Genomic DNA, 24,425 nt, shown 5'->3' with positions numbered 1-24,425 from the left:
GCGAGCGTGTGAAACGTACCGTACAAGTACACTTCCGTTGTTACGGTACGCAGGGGTTACTGGACATGCCCCCAAGTAACTGGATATTGTTGGTGAAGTATGTCATCCAGATTATGGGTTTGGACTTTGGTATGGGTGATGTTTACCGTCCCTCACCCCCCCAATCGCCCCTGGTTGTTCTTCTCCCTGTATGCACCGTCGCAGTTTCTGTGCAACAGGTTGTAGGCGTACAGGACTGGGATGACATTGGCGATGGGGTTCATGGCGTGTACGTCACGTACCGGGGATGCGGTTAGGGTCGGACTCTGCTTTTCCGGACGTTTTGAGCTCCCGTAGAAAGAGAGTTGTATGGAGTGTCGCAGACACGAATCGTACTTGCTGGGCCGGAAACTGCTGCTTAATTGCAAACGGACGTTGCGTACTGCGAGTTCCGTATACAAATCACACGAATTTTTTTGTCGTACGGTTGTTAATATGGTTCGTACAGAAATCTGCTTTGGATCAGAATCGTACTTCACTGTGTGTACGGGTACGTTTACGGGTACGATTCATAGGGGAAATATGCTCCGTACGGCTATTTGTAAAGGGATTTTAACGAATGGGAATCGGCCCCTAAGAGTTCCTTTAGAGCACAGACATGACTCTCCCACAAAACATTACTGGCAGGTGGTGGCCAGTAGATAGTTATAGTTAGGACTTGACTTCTTTAAAAATGCTATTTTTCAGTTTTGAACACGACTACAGCCTGAACTGCTGGTCGGAATTACACCACATTTTGTAAAAATGTAGACTTTGTTCCGCAGATCACGCTTTTTGTGATTTGTTTTAAATCCATTTGGTAGTTTTCGAGATTTTAACCAAAATAAAAATGTGTATATATAGGGACGCAAATCCCAGGCGCAGTCTCTTGTGCTTGTTTTGAAATTAACCCTTGAGTGAGCCAGATCCCTGGGGCATGAGAAATTATAGGATGGGAGGCGCATGGGCCCCCCTCCTAGGGCTGATAAAATCCCCGGGGACCACCACCCGAGGCACTGCTTTTAATGTCTGCAGGTGTGCCCACTGAGCACCCTGTGTACTGGGGACCAACACTTACCCAGGCTAAAACTGTATAAATAAATTCAGGGGGCCACACACCATCTCCACAGCCCCCGGGACTGTCACCTCCCTGGGCTTCTTAAAAATATCTGTTAGGGCAGGCCCTCTGGGATTCCCCGTGTCCTGGAGCCCACCACCTCCACTGGACAAATCAGTAAAGTAGTACAGGGGGCTGTGCTGACAGCTCCCACCAAGCAAAAACAAACATACCTCTACTTTCTGCAAGCCTGAGCTGTGAAACAAATATCAATGCAGGGAAACCTTTGAAAACCTTGCCCTGCAAGCTGGGAGCTGGTATCTAAAGCAGCTCCCTGCTTGCGGCAGAAATGCCAGCTCTCAGAGGAGGCAGGGAGCTGGTTGAGGCCTGAGAGGCCTTGCGTCTCCCCAGTGGTTCCATTGGGCACTGGGTGCCCTGGGGAAACCCAGGAGAGATGGCTTGGCCCTGAGTGATGGGGTACCCAGGGCCAAAATTGGCCCAAGGGGGTGTGCCACTCGGACCGCTTTTCATACTATAATTGCCAAGTCTCCAGGTATGGGGTACCTGGAGCACAAATCAGCCTGCGTGGAGGGCCACAAGGCCCCCCTCCCTATTTACTAATGGCAATCCCGTCCCCAATTAAAAATTTTAAAAAGTAAAAGTCTTAACACTGGGGAATGTTGATCCTTGGGTCAAAAACAGCCCAGGAAGGGGAGCAGTGTGGTCCCCTTCCCCTATTGAATTATTGCCAAGCCCATGGAAATGGGGTCTCATGGCCACAATCGGCCCAGGGTGGGGGGGGGGGGGCAATTGAATTATTGGGGGCCTCGACAGATGGGGTCCCGGGGTCAAAATCGGCCTGTATTGGGGCCTGGCTACTCACACACCAACTCACTAGACCCACTTACCCACTCACAGACTAACATGGTTATTCACACAGCCACTCAGAGACCCTCTCAGACACTTATGTACCCACTCACAGACTCCTGCACTCACTCACAGACCCACTCAGATACTCACACATTCACTTACAGACTCACTTAGACAGACACGTACCCACTCACAGACCCACTTGGGTGTTTACGCACTCAATCACAGACCCACTTAGTCACTCTCGTATCCACTCACAGACCCACTCAGGCACTCACTCAAGCACTCATGTACTTAGTCAGACACTCATGCACCCACTCTCATACCCTGTCAAACACTCACATACCCACTTATATACCCAGATAGACACTTATGTAGGTACACCCAAACCCACTCACACACACATTCACACACCCATTAACCCCTTGTATGCTGATGACGGAACCGCTCCGTCATCAGCTGCGGTGGCGCTGTGGTGATGACGGAGCGGTCCCGTCATGGCCCGCCCGCAGCTCATGCGCGGCGCGAATTCCGCGCCTGCGCTGAGCGTTCTTTTGAGCGGGCGGGGCCATGACGGAACCGCTTCGTCACAAGCACAGCGCAACCGACACTGGTGATGGAGCGGTTCCGTAACCAGCATGCGCCTGCCGCTCTTCTGCCCCGCCCCCTTAGCACTGCGGCGGACTAGCCGCTGCAGTGAAGGGGTTAAAACACTCATACACTGAGTCACACACCAACTAAAACACTCTTGGACTCCCTCGCACACTCATTTTCAAAGGTTACAGGTTACTGCTAGGAAATAGATTGTAAAAACCTTGAAATTCACTGAAAAAAACAAGTGTTACAAGGACTTTTTAGTTAGGAAATAGAATTTAAAAAGCCTTAGACATTCATATAAAAAGTCAAAGGGTACAGGGATTTTAAAGTTAAGAAATAGAATTAAAAACCTTTAGTAATTCACTGTCAGAACCAAAAGTTACAATAACGTTATAGTTAATCTCACATTTCTCAAATGCAAAACCAGAGAAATTCAGCAATTATAGTTACCTGACCGAAGTATAAATATGCATCCGCAATGCACTGCTTATGGCCTCATATTGTACATAACTCATAACATTCTCAGTGACATCAATGATGACCACCAGCAGGTAGTTATAGTTAGGACCATGTTTCCAAAGGGAAAGTGTTTTTCACCTGCCTATATCTTTAGTGCTGTTTAATGAATCTTCATGAAATTTTCCAAATAAAATGGTCAGGTGTATCTTGTTGCACACAGAAGGTTTTGGGGCAATTCATGAAGTGGGCGCTGGGAGAAATGGGGTTAAAAAAGGGTGCATTTGCAATGTTAATTCCCATAGGACCTGCCACTTGTGCGAGAAGTGTGGCTCACCGATTAGAACGGCATACCCTGAGGCAGAGGTCTGGCCCGGGCCCAGGGTTCAATCCCCGTCACGGCAGGGTCTTGGGCTCAATGTCCTCGGACCCGATAATTCTCGCTTCGGTGCCTACTCTAATCATGTGTCCCACTCTGCAACTCTGGGCAATAGCTTGCTTAATCTCCACACCGGCCCTAACAACGCTAGGATGCCTGGCTTCACCTTGGAGGTGCCCAGGAGTGGACACCTCACAGGAACAGGCCAGAAAGGGTTCCACAGTGGTATTCATACAGTGCTTAGAGACCCCTGGGTGATAGGCGCTATACAAGTGCAAATTACATTTACATTTACATTTACATCACACCTACAACCTGAACCACTACCTCCCCGGGGCTTATTATTGTTAAATGGGGGGCATATCTGACCTCCACCTCCCTGGGGCTACATTCCAAAAATGAATTGAGAGGGCCTCCTGGACCCCCTGTGCCCCAGGCGTCACAACCTCCTCATGGCTTATGCCTTGTTATCGTTGGGGCCTCTCAGAACCCCCCGGGCCCAGGGACCACCATTTCCCCAGGTGCCATAATGAATTTGTAATGGTAGGCCTCAGGGACCCCCCTGGCCCTGGGAACCATCACCTCCTTGGGGCCAAATAATTTTATTTTTTTTAAGGGAGGGGGCAGCACAGCACCTATCCTAGGCCATTCTCAGCCCCTGGGACTGCCACCTTCTAAGGCAGGCCCTATGAGAAGAAAGGAGCGGGCCAAGCAGCCACTGTCCTGGAGCCATAGATAGCCCTGGGGACATATCTGTCTGCTGTTGCTTGGCAGGAGCTTTACCACTCCCGCCAAGCCACAGCAAACGCTTGGCTTCCAGCAAGCAAGAGTATTAAAGATGCCCTTGCTTTCTGAAAGCAAAGCAGAATTGCTTTCACACAGAGGGAGCTGCCTTTCCAAGGGCTCCCTGTGTATGGAAGTAAAGCCGGCTTCCGCAGGAGGCAGAGAGCTAGCAGACACTGGTATATTGAGGCTACCCCTGTGGACACCAATTAAAGTCACTTGGTGCCCTAGGTGGGGCAGGTCACCCAGAATGGAGTGCAGGCCATGGGGTATGGGGTTCCCGGGGCCAAAATTGGCACAGCAGGGGGGGGCGTGCTGCACACTTTCCCTACTGTAAAAAAAATATCTGTATGTATATAAAGACCAGCATTCCTGGGGCTCAAAATGACCCAGTTGGGTATCAGTGCCCCCTCAAGAAGGCCTGGTCTGAGTGAATGGGGTCTTTGGGTCTAAATTGGCCCAGGTAAGAATAAAACAAAATAATTTCTTAAAAAGACCGTCCAGCAAGTTGCCGGAGGACCAGCCCCTTTCACCACCGCTCTGCAAACGTACCTCCTGCCACACTACTGGTTGGGGGATGAAGTCCCCTAGAATGCTGAGGGTCCTTGGGGGCCAGGAATCATTTCTGTTACCTCCAGTAAGTCACACACAGTGGGATTGCTGAGAGGTCTTCAGAGGCCACGTCTCCTTTTTCCTCCAATCTACAAACACTTCTCCAGAAGCACTACTGATCGGGGGATGAAATCCCCTAGGCTGCTGAGTGTCCTTGGGGGCGAACAACCCCTCCTGTTATATCAGTAAGTTCCAGACAGTGGGATTGCTGAGAGCTGGTTAGAGGCCCCACCCCCTTTCCCCGCCACTCTGCAAAGTTGAATACTATTTAAAAAACAGAAATTCAATTAAAAAAACAATGGGTGCCGGGACGTTGCTGGTGAATGGGCTTCATTTACCAGCATGCAGTGTTGCAACGTGGCCGGGATGGGGTAACAAAGGCCCAGGGAGGGCTACCCTGCATCGCAGGGGTAAGGAGTTCTGATTGAGCCTGAGGTGCGGGCCCCTAGGGCTATGCACCAACCCTCTGTGTCTCACAGTGCCTAGGACCGGCTTCCACAGTCCCAGGGAGGGCGACCCTGCTTTTCATGGGTGACAAATCTCGGTGCATGCATTAGAAAACAGGCTATTGGCCTTCTTCCAGACTAGAAGGGGCAAGGTGGAGGTGCTTGGGAACTTTTAGTCAGCCGTTTGTTTTCTATAGGCACAGTGAAGTCCCTGGCAAACCTGCCCTGGGGCCATGCCCAACCTCCACCCATGCCTGAGGAACCTCTCAAAGAGCTACCTCCCAACAATCAGGCATGGACCTGAAGACAATATCCCAGGCTGGACGGCCTTCTTGGGGACGGCCTAGTCAGCACTGCTTGGTCTGTCAAGGCTGTTTTTTCAAGCTGGGAGCCTCCACCCTGCATGGAGCCATCCAACTTAAGTGTGTGCCTTTTGGGGAGCCCACCTATCAACTGGTCATCCCCAACCAGTGGAGTCAAAGTCAAGCTGCACTGCAGATTGCCTCCTAGTGGTCTTACCAGAGAGGATGAATGTTGGGTGATTCTAGACCTGGATGTAGCCTGGTGGCCTAGGCCCAGTGTGCCACAGCAATGCCTTTCTGCACCCAATGCAATTCTGTAGCAGCTCAGAATGATTGTTCCATCAGGAGTTTCCCTCTGACTCATGCTGATGGTGCGGCTAGAACACATGGGTCTCACTCAAGCTGCACCTTGGTCCTGCCATTCCATTCTGTTGTTACAGAGCAGGCTTGCAGTGACACAAATGCCCGAGGGATCACCCTGTCCACCCAGTCACTGCAGGCATCAGGGCCTCTCCATCCACACTAGCTCCTAAGGAGTGTGAAAGCCAGTCTCGGCCAGGCAGTCTGCTCCATTTCAGGGTGTGTGAGTACCTGATTAATCCTGCCAGTACCATACTATTGTCTCAAAGATTAGGCCATGCATGTGTAAAAACTCATGTTACATACACTGAAACTGTGAATATATCATTAAATCAGGTACAGTTACTTTGAGTGCTCCATCTGTTACTCGAATAACTGCTAATTAAAAAGCTAATGCATGCCCACAGCCGCTGACCTCCATCGAAGCATGCATTTATCAGACTTAAACCAATCTGGGCTCATCGAGCTACCATGATGACTCCAGAAATGTAGAAAACCTCTGGATGATTGCACGTTCCAGAGACTGTGTTAGCAACAAGGACCCCCTGGTAAGGATCAATATCCTGGGACAGGGTAAACAATGTATGTGAAATAACGCTCCCAGGCATATAATCAATTACACAATAGATTAAACAAACAAACTAGTGCAGTTTTAGAAAAAATACATTTTTAATATGATTAAAAAAGGAATAATAAAAATCAGTGCATTGATCAGACTTGATAAAATAACAATATGGTGATACATATGTATTCACAAGAAATTAAAAGAGGTTAGATGGCATCCAGTCGACGCGTTTCGACATTAAGAATATGCCTTCATCAGGACTTTAACCATCAATTTCTGTAAAAAAGATCATAACAATGTTTTACTATTTACGTCTCCTATCATCAAATGATATAACTGAACTAGTTTCATGTTTGTTACAAAATTCTATTGGTAAGAAAAATATTTATCTTTATGATATACCGCTTTTTATACACAAATATCAGACACCTATGCGTATACGAAATTTTCTAGAACAAGTCATATTGTGTTTTGTGTGTGCAAACAGGGAGGTATACTACAGGAAAATATATTTACATTGATTCAAACATGTCCCTTTTCAACATAAAACATCTTAATGTATTTTAACATTGGCAGAGGCAATTCTTATATTCACAAATTCACAAATTCAATGAATTAGTTTGATGGTTATTTGTTCTTTTTTCATGATACATTTCCTCATTTCAATTACATCAGTTTGCATATGACTGTTGTTCTAAAATAAACCCTATTAGTTGTTAAGCACAAGGATAGTAAAAAGATAGAAAGAAAGAAGGAAAGATAATCATAGTATTTTATACATTTCTTCATTCTATACCAATGTTTCAGGGAATTTATCTAATATTATTATCACCATTTATCGTGGTCTGTTCTAGGCTTTAATTTTCCACGAAAATGCAAAATGCACGGTTTTAGGCCGACCCTTACTATGATTGCCTAAACAAAAACATAATTTCATACATTTTATTTTCTTACCTAAAGTAGTACTCATGTGCAAAGACAATACTATTTTCTTGTAAAACGGCTGTATTTAGGTTGTATTATCGGATTCCAGACTTGATATTGTAACTTTCTAAAAAGACAAGGTTACACGCGGGTAAATACTCTAAATTCCCTATTTACACTTTATGGAAAGGGGCGACCACTCGGTCCCCCCGAACGTATGGTGGAGTACCCCAATCCCCCCGGGAGGCCATCTTGGGCGGGGGGCGAGTCCCGGCTGGTATGCCCGAAGCGGCGTAGCCGGGGTGCGCCTTTTCCCGCCCTGTAGGGGGTTGTCCTAGACGCTGACGCTGCCGGTCACGCCCCCGGGGGGCAGGCGGAGGCGGGTTTACGCCCGCCCGAAGACGGATAAAAGGAGCAACAAGCCAAGAAAGCATCCTCTTGTTCCTATGCTCTGAAGCTGCACCTCCCCGCTGCACGTGAGCTCGAGACGGAACGAAGAGCCAATTTTGAGCGTTGTAATCTTTCTCTTTGTCTTACAGATATCTTCGCTTGAGAATGCCGGGCAAGAAGGTCGGAAAGCGGGTCGGTACCGATTAGATGCTACGCATGCTCATAAAGGAGGTAGCCGATTTGAAGAAGCAGATGGCGGCTAAAGACGGGGAGGGAGGACCGAAGCGAGTCATCGGACCAGCTTTGCCGGGAGTAGTCCCTAGCGGGAGAGGCAAGAGGTCAAAAAGGGGGGCACTTGGGGGGGAAACCCCGGTTCCCGATACTCCACGTGAGGAGCCAACCTCGGTTCCGAAGGAGGGGCATCCGATCCCCGTGGTGGTCACCCCCGTGAACGGGGAAGATATGCCTCCCGAGTTGGCGGCGCAATTGGCAGCGTGGTTGGGGAAAGATAGTACGGGCGCCACGGCTGACGACGCCCGGGCAGTAATGAGACAGCTGCGGGAATCCAGAGAGGCTGCGAAGGCACCATCTTCTGTTCCCCCACAAGTTCCGGCGGCTGAAAGTGCAGCAGGCCCAAGTTCGGCGGCAAGTGCGGGATCTACTTCAGGTAAGCGGCCATTGCCGATTGCGGGGGAGGGGTCTGTACCTTCTCGAAGGGAGAAGATTGCCCAGCATGTCCCACTGGAAATTAAGGAAATGATTTGGGCGGATAAGTATGTAAACATGTTTTCATTGCTTACCGACCATTACGAGATAGAGCATGTGAAGAGCCAAAAGGAGCTCATGCATCCGAGTGTTTGGCGCGCAAAAATGGCCGCCTTTAAGGTTGACGAAAACATAGGTACTTGGGGCAGAGCGTGGGGCATTTTTACCTCCATCATGGGTGAGCGCAGGCCCGAGTTGTTGACCGAGTTGCCTATTTATCAGTCACGTATCATGGAGTATTCCCTGACGTACGGGGGCAATCAGTGGTTCTGTTATGACAATCTTTTTAGAAAGGCTAAAGAGCACAACCCAATTCTAACATGGGATTGTTTCGACTCTGTCTCGTGGCAGAAAATGGAGAGTTCAGGAATGTTAAAAGTACCATTGTCAGGGAGTAATGGGGGTGAATCTTCCCGCCAATCCTCTGGGACACCCTTTCGGACGGGTGCAGGTAACGAACACCACTCGAAGTCGAGTGGCAACACAGGTAAAAAGGGGATTTGTTGGAATTTCAACAGGGGAAAATGTACGAGGCCCCAGGGGTCATGCAAGTTCAGACATGAATGCGGGGGGTGTGGGCAGTCATCCCATCCTGAGTCCATGTGCAGAGCCAAGACGGGTGATAACGGTAGTAAGGGAAGCGCCAAACAGGTCTGAAATAGTCCGAGGGGCGCCTTTACCTACTCCGATTGATACCATGGCAATGATTCCTTGGCTCAACGAATACCTGGATCATGCTTCCGCTGGGGTGTTGCGGGACGGGTTTTCATATGGTTTCCGCATCCCAGTGGGGGATTTTCAGGGTGTAGCAAACTGTAAGAACCAACTGTCGGCCTTGCAGTATTCGGCGGTGGTTCAGGTAAAGATTGGGAAGGAGGTAACTCGAGGTCGTGTTGCCGGTCCATTTGATTTGCCACCGGTTGCTAACTTTGTTTGTTCCCCTCTAGGGGTGGTCCCCAAGAAGGACCCGGGTGAGTTTCGGCTAATACATAACTTGTCAGCCCCACGTGGTCTTTCCGTGAACGATGCGATAGACCCGGAAGTGTGTTCGGTGCGGTACGCATCTTTTGATGAGGCCGTCGCCATGTTGAATCGCCTGGGGCCCGGGGCGCTGATGGCAAAATCGGACATTGAGTCAGCGTTCCGGTTGCTCCCGGTACACCCAGACGATCAGCATCTCCTTGGTTTTATGTTTCAGGGTCGCTATTACATGGATAGATGTATGCCAATGGGGTGCTCTATATCTTGTGCCTATTTTGAGAAATTCAGTTGTTTTCTGCAATGGGTATTTACAAGGAAAACGGGTTTTCGGCATGTTATGCATTATCTCAATGACTTTCTCTTTTTGGGGGCAGCCGGGGATCCTGAATGTGGTAAGGCCTTACATGAATTTCGTGTCTTAATGAATCAATTTGGTGTGCCATTGGTGCCAGGTAAGACTGTGGGTCCCTCAACTTTGCTCGAGTTCCTGGGGATCGAGCTCGACTCAGTAGAAGGTTGTTTTAGATTGCCCAGGGAAAAAGTGTTAACATTTGGGACATCCCTTGAAACATGTATTCGTGCGACGAAAGTAAACCTGCATCAATTGCAACAAGTGGTGGGTCAGTTGAATTTTGCCCTGAGAGTGATGCCAATGGCCCGCCCCTTTTCCCGCTCGATTGCACAAGCCATGGTCGGCCTGAAGGAAGGACATCACCGCACGAGGCTCTCGGCAGAGGTTCGCCAGGACATGCGCATTTGGTTGGCATTTCTGGCGGATTTCAATGGTCGAATTGTCTGGAACAAACCAGCGGTGTCCTCCGAGGAGCTGGGGCTTTGGACAGATTCGGCGGAGAGTATAGGTTTTGGGGCCATATTTGGGACACAATGGTCGGCTCAAAAATGGCCGTCATGGTGGCACGAGTGCGGGCTGACGAGTAACATTGCTTTTCTCGAACTCTTCCCTATTCTGGTGGCCTTGAAAACGTGGCCGGAGGGGTTCCGGGATCACTCTGTGGTGTTCTGGTCTGATAACATGACTGTGGTTGAGTGTATCAATAGTCAGGCAGCACGTTGCAAATGGATTCTGAGACTGCTCAAAGAAATTGTGTTATTATGTATGCAGTTGAATGTGCTCTTTAGGGCAAGACATGTCCCGGGGGTACTGAACCAAGCGGCTGATGCACTTTCTCGTTTCCGTATGCAGGCCTTCTGGGGTTTTCTGCCCACAGCGGACCCGGTGGCGGCACCCTTTCCCGAAGCTCTCTGGTCTCTCGGTGCCCCGAACTACATTGGTCCTTTTTGGGTTCTGCTAGGGGGGAGCTTTGGGGACAGGAAGAGCTTGTCGTAAAATTCTTGCTATCTTTACATCAGGCAGGCAAATCAGTAGCTACGGCTCAGAGGCATCGGGCCGCCATTTCCTTTATGGCAAAGGCTCATGGGATTCAGGACCCGACAGCGTCTTTCGTGGTGCAGAAAGCGCTACGTGGGTGGCAACGCCTTGAGGGTCGCAGAGTGGATGAGAGGCACCCGATAGGTCTGGATAGGTTGGCCCTGTTATTCTCCGTACTCCCTGCAACATGTTCATCCCAGTATGAAACTGTGTTATTCCGAGCCGCATTTGCGCTAGCATTCCATGGGGCTATGCGGGTAAGCGAACTAGTGGCAAAGAACAAGCGGGATACGATGGGGGGACTGTGCCGGGAGCACATCCGGGTCAAGGTCGAGACGATGACTGTCTCGTTTTTCAGGTCAAAAACCGATCAGGGTGCGATTGGGGACTGCATAATCATTCAGAGGATTCCCGGGTCTTCCATGTGCCCTGTTGTTTGCGTAGAGGAATATTTAGCGCAGAGGGTGGCATCATGGGGGGGGACCTTGTTGAGACACGCTGACGCCACCCCACTGACGAGGTTTCAGTTCCGGCGGGTGCTGGCGATGTCAATTTCGGCCACGGGCTTGAACCCCGGCGAGTTCGGGACCCACTCCTTTCGGATAGGGGCTGCTACTGAGGCTACAGCCAGGGGTCTGAGTGTTGAAAAAGTAAAGCGTTTGGGGCGTTGGTCCTCGAACTGTTACAAAAGGTATGTGCGGTTGCACATGTTGTGAAGCTGTAATGATGTACTCATGCTTCTTGTTTTTGTTTGGTTTTCAGTTACGCAACCTTACGAGGCGGGGCGGACTGTGCAGTCGACCCGACACCTGGGAACCAGCGGTCAGACATCACCGGCTGCGGAAAGAGAGGTGTGGGTCGTGGGCCACTCATACGTGAGACGTGCCGCAGACATATTCAAGGCAGGTGACATGATTCACATGGCTGGGGAATACGGGTACAGGGTAACCTTCTACGGAAGGGGCGGGCTCTGTATTGACCAGTTTCAATCCTTTTTCGAGGGTTTGTTAGGGCGGACAAGGTCACCGCCGTCTATAATCATAGTCCATCTTGGGGGTAATGATTTGGTGACCACTGGTAGACGACTGCTTCTCGAGGCAATGCTTTCCACTGTAAGTTGGTTGGCGAGAAGAGTTCCAGGGTGCACCATTGCATGGTCCCATATGATTCCACGTAAAATGTGGCGGGGGCGATTTCGGTTTCTGCTCTGAACCACTCAGTGAAGAAGGTAAATAACAAGTTGGGTAGATTGTTTCGTTCAAGTACACTGCATGCTATCCCGCATGGTTGTATCAAGGGGGACAGTATGTATTTGGGAGATGGGGTCAATTTGTCCCGGGTGGGGAATGAGTTACTCATAGGAGACCTCATTGCTTGGCTGAAGAGTTTGAAACATGACCTTTAGGTAGCAGTTTTGTGGGGGGTCCGGATAGCCGGTCAACTATCCGGCCTGTGGCGGTAAGGTCATGATCGGTGAGCAGTAATTGAAAGATCCCTATGGGGGGGCGTCACCCATTACGGATGGGAGCGCTCGGGGGAGGTGGCCATTGGCCCCTCAACGGGGAGGCGGTCCCTTCTAAGGATGGGCCGCCGGAAGGAAAGGAAAGGCGGTCAAGGCCCCTTCCTGGATAGGAGGGGCTACGGGCCCTCCTGGGGAATTTCCCGGGGCCAGGACATCTGCGACGGCAGATGGGTAAGTTGTGTGGGGTTCGGGAGGGGGTTTACGCTACCTTTTAGACACCTCACACGAGTCCTCGTACGACCGTTAAATGGCGTCGAGTCCATTGGGGCCCCCGTCAAGTCAAAGGGAAATTGGTAGATGCACTTGAGGTACGCCTCTGTGCGGTCGCTCCCCCTCACAAGTGAGGGGGGTATTTTCTGGTTTAGGGATCTGACACCGGTTACGACCTTGCCGTTGGCCCTTAACGTTAGGATGTACAATTTCAAGTCAAATGTTTTGTAGGATGTTAGTTCGGCTAGGAGAACCTTTGTATTAGAGATCTGTTAAGGTTAGCCAAACATCGTAATGTGGAAATGAAATTGTACATAATATGAAACTGTTATTTTAATGTTTTAATTTTGTTTCATATTTTAATAAATACGGCCGGGAGGGTCACTCCCTCCCGCCTTCCAAAAGTCCAGAACAGTTTCCAGTTTCCCATCCTTGGGGATTGCGTCGAGAGGGGGTGGCGGGTATCTCTGCCATATGGAAAGGGGCGACCACTCGGTCCCCCCGAACGTATGGTGGAGTACCCCGATCCCCCCGGGAGGCCATCTTGGGCGGGGGGCGAGTCCCGGCTGGTATGCCCGAAGCGGCGTAGCCGGGGCGCGCCTTTTCCCGCCCTGTAGGGGGTTGTCCTAGACGCTGACGCCGCCGGCCACGCCCCCGGGGGGCAGGCGGAGGCGGGTTTACGCCCGCCCGAAGACGGATAAAAGGAGCAACAAGCCAAGAAAGCATCCTCTTGTTCCTATGCTCTGAAGCTGCACCTCCCCGCTGCACGTGAGCTCGAGACGGAACGAAGAGCCAATTTTGACCCACCCACCAGCCCCTGAGGACAGCCAGTTGTTTTGAATAAAGTTTTGATGTGGTAACTCTATTTCTTGCAGGTTGTGATGATTGTCGTGTTATTTTGAGTATGCAATAAAGAATGGTCATCTACAGTATGTTTTTTCAAATAAAGTAATTCTGCACTAGTATTGATCAGTAATCATACGTGAAATGGTTATGGTTGTTTTGTAATTGAGTGATTTTAGTTAAATTGTCGTATTTGTTTTGGTCGGGCGGTAAGGTCATGATCGGTGAGCAGTAATTGGAAGATCCCTATGGGGGGGCGTCACCCATTACGGATGGGAGCGCTCGGGGGAGGTGGCCATTGGCCCCTCAACGGGGAGGCGGTCCCTTCTAAGGATGGGCCGCTGGAAGGAAAGGAAAGGCGGTCAAGGCCCCTTCCTGGATAGGAGGGGCTACGGGCCCTCCTGGGGAATTTCCCGGGGCCAGGACATCTGCGACGGCAGATGGGTAAGTTGTGTGGGGTTCGGGAGGGGGTTTACGCTACCTTTTAGACACCTCACACGAGTCCTCGTACGACCGTTAAATGGCGTCGAGTCCATTGGGGCCCCCGTCAAGTCAAAGGGAAATTGGTAGATGCACTTGAGGTACGCCTCTGTGCGGTCGCCCCCCCTCACAAGTGAGGGGTGTATTTTCTGGTTTAGGGATCTGACACCGGTTGGCCCTTAACGTTAGGATGTACAATTTCAAGTCAAATGTTTTGTAGGATGTTAGTTCGGCTAGGAGAACCTTTGTATTAGAGATCTGTTAAGGTTAGCCAAACATCGTAATGTGGAAATGAAATTGTACATATTATGAAACTGTTATTTTAATGTTTTAATTTTGTTTCATATTTTAATAAATACGGCCGGGAGGGTCACTCCCTCCCGCCTTCCAAAAGTCCAGAACAGTTTCCAGTTTCCCATCCTTGGGGATTGCGTCGAGAGGGGGTGGCGGGTATCTCTGCCATATAGATCTACATGAGAAAATGTATATAACCGCTCACCTTGCATGTATGCAAATATCTCTATTTACAATATCCAGTGTAGGACATTAATAGCATGGATTTATTTAGGGTCCAGGGAGATGACACTTTCCTATAAATAAAAACATGTATTTTAGCTATTTGCAATTATATTCCTATTTATATATGAGGGTAGGCATGATTAGAATTAACTTACCCCTAAAGAATTAGGGTACGATCTTCATCTGGGGTCTATTATTCGGTGTGGCACCACGACTATGTACTGTTGTACAGAATAAAACCTAATAACATGAAGTAAACAAAAAATGGACGTATGTTCTCAGTAGAGCTACCTCTTTTTTTACAAAATAAATGCAGCTAGCATATTGTTACTGCTTACCAAGATATAATAAAGCGCTGTCTCTTAGCGGTGCCACTCCCTCCTCATGATATGGTTTAAAAGAATGTATATATCTATCATGGGCGTCGTGTCTACTGTTCAGTTAGACTGCCATTCGCACATTGCTCCTAATAACAAAGAGAGAGGGCACGGGATTTGCAACCTTTTCATTATCAATTGTATTCAGCTGTTACGCAAGTTTGTTTTAAAATAACGGGTCTCTGCTGCTGTTATGCAGCGCCACACCTGTTTCTCCCATCACCGTTATCGGTTTAAACGAAGCGACTGTTATAGGCAGCTTAACTAAATGTGCGCTTGCAGTTTAAAGCATTTTGTGTCCAAAGCCCGCTTACCTACACTTGATGAAGCGCTGTTTGTTTGTAATGCCGCTCTCCCCTCGTAGTCAAGATTCTTAGTATACGGCGATGGCGTCACAATAGCTACTCTCTTTTAGCGCCGTGCGCACGTTACTCCTAACAAGAAAGGAGCAAACTATTGATGTACGCATAAAATAGATCTTAACATATTTTAAGCTATGCAACAGGCGCGATCTCTTACCGGGACAGACGAGGGTAATGCTGATTACGGATACTCTTCCAGCGATTCAGCTTTCAAGGAGGACAGCCCTGATTTGCCATTTAGAGGTCCTTTTAAAGAGAGCGGATTTTATTGGTTAGCGTAAGAGCTTGGTTCTTAAAGGGGAAGGAATTATTTCCGCATATTTATTCTTCTGATCTAGTCGGGTCGGTTCCTTATTACATTTCATATTATTGCCTGGTTTGAAATCAATTGCTCCATGATAGTCGATATTAAGGTGTGGATAAGCATATATTTATTTATTTATAGTTTTGTCATCAGATTACTGCTTAGCTCAAAAATGGCGGGTATTTAAGTGTGGATAGGACCTTTATTTTACATATCGAGTCGGTGATGGCACCCTAATTCTGAATAAAGTGCATGTTTTCCATATAATAGCGGTATTTAGATAATCACCCAGAACTACTCCACCTATTCTTTCTTGTTAAGTCAAACCATATTTATTATTAGGACTACTTCATCTATTCTTTCTAGTTAAGTTGAGCCATATTATTTAGAAGTCGGATCTTAGTATCTTTATGATTTCTATAATTCTCATAAAATTGCATTTTCCCAAGGCAATTCGTTATTGAGGCCATGGCTGAAGGTCTTAAGGGAGAAAATCCAAAAAACTTCTTGTTTTTTACGTATTTTCTCTCCTCCCTTAGTGCTGGGTGTATGGATCTTTTCCAAGATGCGCCACCGTATATCCGATGGGGCATGCTGAAAATCTATGAAATGTGCAACAAGTGGGGCTGCCAATTTCTTAGTTTTGATTGCTGACCTGTGTTGGGTTAACCGAATTTTAATTGTTCTCGAGGTTTCGCCCACATATCCTAAATTACAAGGGCATGTGAGCAAATAGATTACATTGCTGGTGTTGCACGTCCACAGCTCATTTGCTACGATGTTATATCCGTTCAGTTGAAATGTCTGTCCTGATATTATACCATCACAAGAGTGGCAGGAGCCACATTTTGAGGTGCCTTTTACAGGGTTCGAACCCTGTATAGATTTTTGTACGAATGGAAGTCTTTCAGGGGTACCGATATATCTGGATCTAACCACAAGATCTTTTAGGTTTTTGTTTCTCCGATGTGCATACATTGGTTTCTTGAGTTTTGGTTTAGATGATTCTATGTTTAGTAAGTGCCAATTGGCATTCACTACCTGCCTAATAGTTGCATTTAGTGTTGAATGTCGTGTGACACACACTAATTTTGGTTCCTGGGCTTCTTTTTTTGATCCTAAGAGTGCATCCCGATCATAATATCGGGCCCTCCTATACGCCTCACGAACTAGGCGATGAGGGTATCCTCTGTCGAGGAATTTTTGCTTCATCCTTTCGGATTGGGTGTCATAGTCTTTGATATTCGTACAGTTTCGTCTCACCCTAAGAAACTGGGAGAAGGGGATCCCATCCTTCTGAGTCCTAGGGTGATAACTCGAAAAATGAAGCAGGGTGTTTCTTGATGTAGGCTTGGAATATAGGTCCACTTCTAGTTTGTTTTTTTCGTTCCTGATATATATATCTAAGAACTCAACTTTGGTAGTGTTGACGTGGGCAGTGAAATGAAGATTTTCATCTGCAAGATTGATCCACGCCAAGAATTCTCCCAGAGCCTGTTCCCCACTGGTCCAGATGAAAAAAATATCATCAATGAACCTGTACCAGTGGGAAACAGACTCATAGAAGGGGGCCATCTCATTGTGTATATTGCGTGCTTCAAACAGAGCCATATATATATTTGCTATGGACGGAGCCATGGCTGCCCCCATGCTCACGCCCTTTATTTGTTGATATAGATGGTCTCCGAACTGGAAGACATTCTCCTGCAATACTATTGAAAGGCACTCATAGACAAACTGCTTGTTACAGGGTATCTGGTGTAAATCTATAAACCACATAGTGGCATCCAAAGCTCCTTTCTGTGGGATATTACTATATAGTGCTTCAACATCAAGCGTAACCAATAGGTCATTGTTATCGTTGAATTTTAGGTTTTCCACCTTTGCAATCATTTCTCCGGTGTCCTTGATATAAGATGGAGATAGTGAAATATAAGGTCTCAATATATTGTCCACATATTTTGAAAGGGCCTCCGTCGGGGTGCCGATCGTCAAGACTATAGGTCGGTAGGGTGGGTCCTGTTGGTTTTTGTGCATTTTTGGGAGACCATAAATATATGCTAATTTACCTTGCGATTTGTTTAGAAATTCATATTCCTTTCTGGTTATAATGTTCCTATCTAGTGCTCTCTTTGTTGTCTGCTGAATCTTTTTAACTACCTTATCTATTGGATTGTTAGTGACTTCTTTATAGAACAGAGAGTCATTTAGCATATTTAACATGTTTGCTTCATATGCATTGGAGTCAATAAGGACAATACCACCTCCCTTATCACTGCTTTTTATTATCAGAGATTTATTATTCTTCAAATTAAGTAACAAATTATGTTCGTCTTTAGAGATATTATATTTTGGTTTGGGAACATATTTAAGAGCTTGATCTAATTTTGCTAAGACAACTTTTTCAAACATCGCCACCTCCGGGCCAAGTTGGTCCAGTGATGGTGTGAATGTTGACGGAAGGGCTACAATATTATTAGTAGTGTCATCCTGATCTATTTCTACTCTGTCCATGAAGAATTTTTGTAGTCTTATTTTTCTGAAAAAAGAGTGTATATCTTGGTACAATTCAAATAGGTTTACATTAGCATGTGGGACAAAAGTTAAACCTTTTGAAAGTAAGGATATGTCTGAGGCTTCTAGGTTATGTTTGGAGAGATTGAAGATCGGTATCACATCCACTGCCTCTGATATTGCCTGCTGCGAGTTTCCAGGTAGTGTTGGGGCTGAGCTTCCATAGGGTGTTGATACGTTTGATGTTGTCCCCGGGATGACAGCTGAAAGCGAACTCTCTGCCGCCCCCGTTTCGCTCCTCGATACCCTAAAAAAGGTTGGCGCATGTTTCTACGGCCATTTTGAGGATTGTAATGACCATCCTCTTGGTAGTTTTGCTCATTATCAGATTCAGGGTCCGAGGAGTCAGAGAAATTGTTTATTCTCTGTTGATTATAGCTTCCTTCCCCCTGCTGATTATCTGGTTTATAGAAGTTTTCTCCTAAGTAGGGATATGCACGCTCTAAGGTATAGAATCTCTTATCCTTTGTAAATGTTTCTTGTTTTCTCTTGGTAAGATATTCAGCGAAAGACAGGATATCTTTGTTTAGAGATTCTAGTTGCTTCTCAGCATCTGTTATTACTGTAGATGTTTTAATCTTATTTTCTAGTTCTTCTATTTCTTTTTTTATCTCCGAAGCCAGCTCTTTAGAGGTGGAGATAATGGGAATCATTAGGTCCCTAGAGCACCTACTAGCTATCATGCTCCACTTATGTAGAAAAGATTTCATGTCTACAAATAACCCCGGGATATTCCTAACCCGTAATCCCAGTGGGATGATAGCAGCTTTCAAGTAATTTAACATAAACTCACCATGAGCTTCAATCCTTATTAATTTCTTTTTCAAGTTTGATAACTTCACTAAATCGCTGTTACTTTGTGGTTTGGACATAAAATTTGAACCAGATGGTACAGTAGTCCCGACCAGGGTAGCGAAATCCTCGTCAGAGAAACCGAATGTTTCCATGTGGGCCATTTGGAATCTAGGACGGGAGTTTGATAATAAGATCAGTAGGAGAGGTAAAGTCAGAAATGATAGGAGAGAACACTAATGCATAGGTATAGAGCAGCGGTAAATTAATACAAAAATAAACAAACCGGTCCCACACGGAAAACCGTGGGTAATACTGTGTTAGCAACAAGGACCCCCTGGTAAGGATCAATATCCTGGGACAGGGTAAACAATGTATGTGAAATAACGCTCCCAGGCATATAATCAATTACACAATAGATTAAACAAACAAAGTAGTGCAGTTTTAGAAAAAATACATTTTTAATATGATTAAAAAAGGAATAATAAAAATCAGTGCATTGATCAGACTTGATAAAATAACAATATGGTGATACATATGTATTCACAAGAAATTAAAAGAAGTTAGATGGCATCCAGTCGGCGCGTTTCGACATTAAGAATATGCCTTCATCAGGACTTTAACCATCAATTTCTGTAAAAAAGATCATAACAATGTTTTACTATTTACGTCTCCTATCATCAAATGATATAACTGAACTAGTTTCATGTTTGTTACAAAATTCTATTGGTAAGAAAAATATTTATCTTTATGATATACCGCTTTTTATACACAAATATCAGACACCTATGCGTATACGAAATTTTCTAGAACAAGTCATATTGTGTTTTGTGTGTGCAAACAGGGAGGTATACTACAGGAAAATATATTTACATTGATTCAAACATGTCCCTTTTCAACATAAAACATCTTAATGTATTTTAACATTGGCAGAGGCAATTCTTATATTCACAAATTCACAAATTCAATGAATTAGTTTGATGGTTATTTGTTCTTTTTTCATGATACATTTCCTCATTTCAATTACATCAGTTTGCATATGACTGTTGTTCTAAAATAAACCCTATTAGTTGTTAAGCACAAGGATAGTAAAAAGATAGAAAGAAAGAAGGAAAGATAATTATAGTATTTTATACATTTCTTCATTCTATACCAATGTTTCAGGGAATTTATCTAATATTATTATCACCATTTATCGTGGTCTGTTCTAGGCTTTAATTTTCCACGAAAATGCAAAATGCACGGTTTTAGGCCGACCCTTACTATGATTGCCTAAACAAAAACATAATTTCATACATTTTATTTTCTTACCTAAAGTAGTACTCATGTGCAAAGACAATACTATTTTCTTGTAAAACGGCTGTATTTAGGATGTATTATCGGATTCCAGACTTGATATTGCAACTTTCTAAAAAGACAAGGTTACACGCGGGTAAATACTCTAAATTCCCTATTTACACTTTATAGATCTACATGAGAAAATGTATATAACCGCTCACCTTGCATGTATGCAAATATCTCTATTTACAATATCCAGTGTTGGACATTCATAGCATGGATTTATTTAGGGTCCAGGGAGATGACACTTTCCTATAAATAAAAACATGTATTTTAGCTATTTGCAACTATATTCCTATTTATATATGAGGGTAGGCATGATTAGAATTAACTTACCCCTAAAGAATTAGGGTACGATCTTCATCTGGGGTCTATTATTCGGTGTGGCACCACGACTATGTACTGTTGTACAGAATAAAACCTAATAACATGAAGTAAACAAAAAATGGACGTATGTTCTCAGTAGAGCTACCTCTTTTTTTACAAAATAAATGCAGCTAGCATATTGTTACCGCTTACCAAGATATAATAAAGCGCTGTCTCTTAGCGGTGCCACTCCCTCCTCATGATATGGTTTAAAAGAATGTATATATCTATCATGGGCGTCGTGTCTACTGTTCAGTTAGACTGCCATTCGCACATTGCTCCTAACAACAAAGAGAGAGGGCACGGGATTTGCAACCTTTTCATTATCAATTGTATTCAGCTGTTACGCAAGTTTGTTTTAAAATAACGGGTCTCTGCCGCTGTTATGCAGCGCCACACCTGTTTCTCCCATCACCGTTATCGGTTTAAACGAAGCGACTGTTATAGGCAGCTTACCTAAATGTGCGCTTGCAGTTTAAAGCATTTCGTGTCCAAAGCCCGCTTACCTACACTTGATGAAGCGCTGTTTGTTTGTAATGCCGCTCTCCCCTCGTAGTCAAGATTCTTAGTATACGGCGATGGCGTCACAATAGCTACTCTCTTTTAGCGCCGTGCGCACGTTACTCCTAACAAGAAAGGAGCAAACTATTGATGTACGCATAAAATAGATCTTAACATATTTTAAGCTATGCGACAGGCGCGATCTCTTACCGGGACAGACGAGGGTAATGCTGATTACCGATACTCTTCCAGCGAGTCAGCTTTCAAGGAGGACAGCCCTGATTTGCCATTTAGAGGTCCTTTTAAAGAGAGCGGATTTTATTGGTTAGCGTAAGAGCTTGGTTCTTAAAGGGGAAGGAATTATTTCCGCATATTTATTCTTCTGATCTAGTCGGGTCGGTTCCTTATTACATTTCATATTATTGCCTGGTTTGAAATCAATTGCTCCATGATAGTCGATATTAAGGTGTGGATAAGCATATATTTATTTATTTATAGTTTTGTCATCAGATTACTGCTTAGCTCAAAAATGGCGGGTATTTAAGTGTGGATAGGACCTTTATTTTACATATCGAGTCGGTGATGGCACCCTAATTCTGAATAAAGTGCATGTTTTCCATATAATAGCGGTATTTAGATAATCACCCAGAACTACTCCACCTATTCTTTCTTGTTAAGTCAAACCATATTTATTATTAGGACTACTTCATCTATTCTTTCTAGTTAAGTTGAGCCATATTATTTAGAAGTCGGATCTTAGTATCTTTATGATTTCTATAATTCTCATAAAATTGCATTTTCCCAAGGCAATTCGTTATTGAGGCCATGGCTGAAGGTCTTAAGGGAGAAAATCCAAAAAACTTCTCGTTTTTTACGTATTTTCTCTCCTCCCTTAGTGCTGGGTGTATGGATCTTTTCCAAGATGCGCCACCGTATATCCGATGGGGCATGCTGAAAATCTATGAAATGTGCAACAAGTGGGGCTGCCAATTTCTTAGTTTTGATTGCTGACCTGTGTTCGGTTAACCGAATTTTAATTGTTCTCGAGGTTTCGCCCACATATCCTAAATTACAAGGGCATGTGAGCAAATAGATTACATTGCTGGTGTTGCACGTCCACAGCTCATTTGCTACGATGTTATATCCGTTCAGTTGAAATGTCTGTCCTGATATTATACCATCACAAGAGTGGCAGGAGCCACATCTTGAGGTGCCTTTTACAGGGTTCGAACCCTGTATAGATTTTTGTACGAATGGAAGTCTTTCAGGGGTACCGATATATCTGGATCTAACCACAAGATCTTTTAGGTTTTTGTTTCTCCGATGTGCATACATTGGTTTCTTGAGTTTTGGTTTAGATGATTCTATGTTTAGTAAGTGCCAATTGGCATTCACTACCTGCCTAATAGTTGCATTTAGTGTTGAATGTCGTGTGACACACACTAATTTTGGTTCCAGAGACGCCAGTGATATATTTGGATGCCCTATCAACTTTCATTGCTACTCTCTGTGCCTACCAAAGTGACCATGGGTAAAATAAGTTCAGTGTTGGATTCTGGAGAGGAAGCCAGAGAAATAGCTGTGATATTAAAGGAGGCAGCAGTTGCACAAATCACCCACTCATGACTCTAGGAAGTAGTGAAAAAGAAAAAAAATACAGGACTCTTTTGAAGCCCTGTAACGGCAATGAATACACTTTAAATTGTTTAAAAAAGATCCATTGGAGGGCAAGTCTGGTGCCTCAGCTGCAGTAATTCCAGCTCCAATGTTATATATTAAAGTTGATGTAGCTAAAAAGTAGACATGGGTGAAATTTCATTCACGTCAGCGTAGTTGCCATAATTTTGGTTAACAGAATTTAAGTGAAAATACTGAGAGTTTGCCATTTTGCCAAATGGAAAGACATTTTAAGGCAAGATGTACCGGCCAGGTATCTTTTGAATGCAAGTGTTATTTCAGCTAGAATTTTTACCTAAGCAGAGCGTTCTGGTAATTTTTGAGTGCAAAACTATTTGTTCAATGCAAGAAGCAGTTTTTTAACATGAGCAGCTGTGACTTTTACGTGGGGGTTTTACAAACATTTATGATAGATTTTTTTTACTGGAGATGACTATTCGGATAATATTTGAGCCCAAAACTACGAATCTGAATGCGAACAGCAGTGTCTTGGATTCAAGAAACTGGAAATCAACTCTAAATTATATTTTCAAGGTAAATGTTTACTTGAACAGACTGTTCAGGTAATTTCTTTAGTGCAAGATGCAATTTACGTAATTACACACAATTAAGCGTGATTAAGCTGTAGTTTTGTGTAACTATGCTACAGCAAATTATTCAAGTTTACCACACCTATATTAGAACGGTTGTAGTTGGATCTTGGGATTGAGCGGGTGATCTGCCACGAGTAAGCTTCCACCTGTCCCAGCCCCTGCCTCTCAGTGCTTCAGGCTGTTGACTGAGTGTCTGGGTATCCAAAGTGTTTGCTTTGAAAAACGGTGGTCACCTGAATACTTCAGCTAGAAATATTGGAATAGCACTCCGGCTCTGTTTTGTTTGTTTTCAGAACTGGAGTCAGGATTTAAAGGAAAATCTAGGGGCATTGTGCTGCTAGAGGTGAAATTCTTGGACCGGCACAAGACAAACTGAAGTGAAAGCTTCTGCCAAGAATGCTTTCATTAATCCAGAACGAAAGTCAAAGGTACAAATGCAATCAGATAGTATCATAACACTGACCATACACAATGCAGGCTAGCAATCTGATGCATTATTCTTATGTCCTGCCAAGCAGCGTCTGGGTTGCTTGGGGAGTTTTATAGCAAAGCTGAAATATCAAGGAATTGAAGGAAGGGCACCACCTGGGGTGGAGCCTGCAGCTTAATTGGACCCAACATGGGAAACCTCAACCAGCCCAGTTACATAAAGCATTGTAAAATTCATAGCTCTTTCTCGATTCTGTGAATGGTGGTGCCTGACTCTTCCTAGTTGGCAGGGCAAATTTTCTGGTTAATTATAATATTGAGCAAGACTCCTCCTTGCTAACTAGGTATAGGACCTCTGTGGTCCGCGCTCAATTTCTCAGAGGGACAACTGACATTCAGCCACATTGTTGTAAATGAATCTAGGACCCTAATATAAAAATCCTGATTCATGTCCTTATATAGGTCTATTTTATCATATCCTTTTTAAGGCATACAAATCATTACCATATTTGGCCCAAACCATACAGCCCAGACCAGGCAGGGATACTTTCACTAAGCCCGGGACTTCCCCCTGCTTCAATATTAAGTTCTCCTAGAACTATCGGCATTTTCCAAGGAATGAGCCTTTGAGTGACGTTATTAG

This window comes from Lissotriton vulgaris, chromosome 4_1, assembly GCF_964263255.1.
Source record: "Lissotriton vulgaris chromosome 4_1, aLisVul1.2, whole genome shotgun sequence".
Taxonomy (NCBI): Eukaryota; Metazoa; Chordata; class Amphibia; order Caudata; family Salamandridae; genus Lissotriton; species Lissotriton vulgaris.
Note: the sequence above shows the minus strand (reverse complement) of the source record.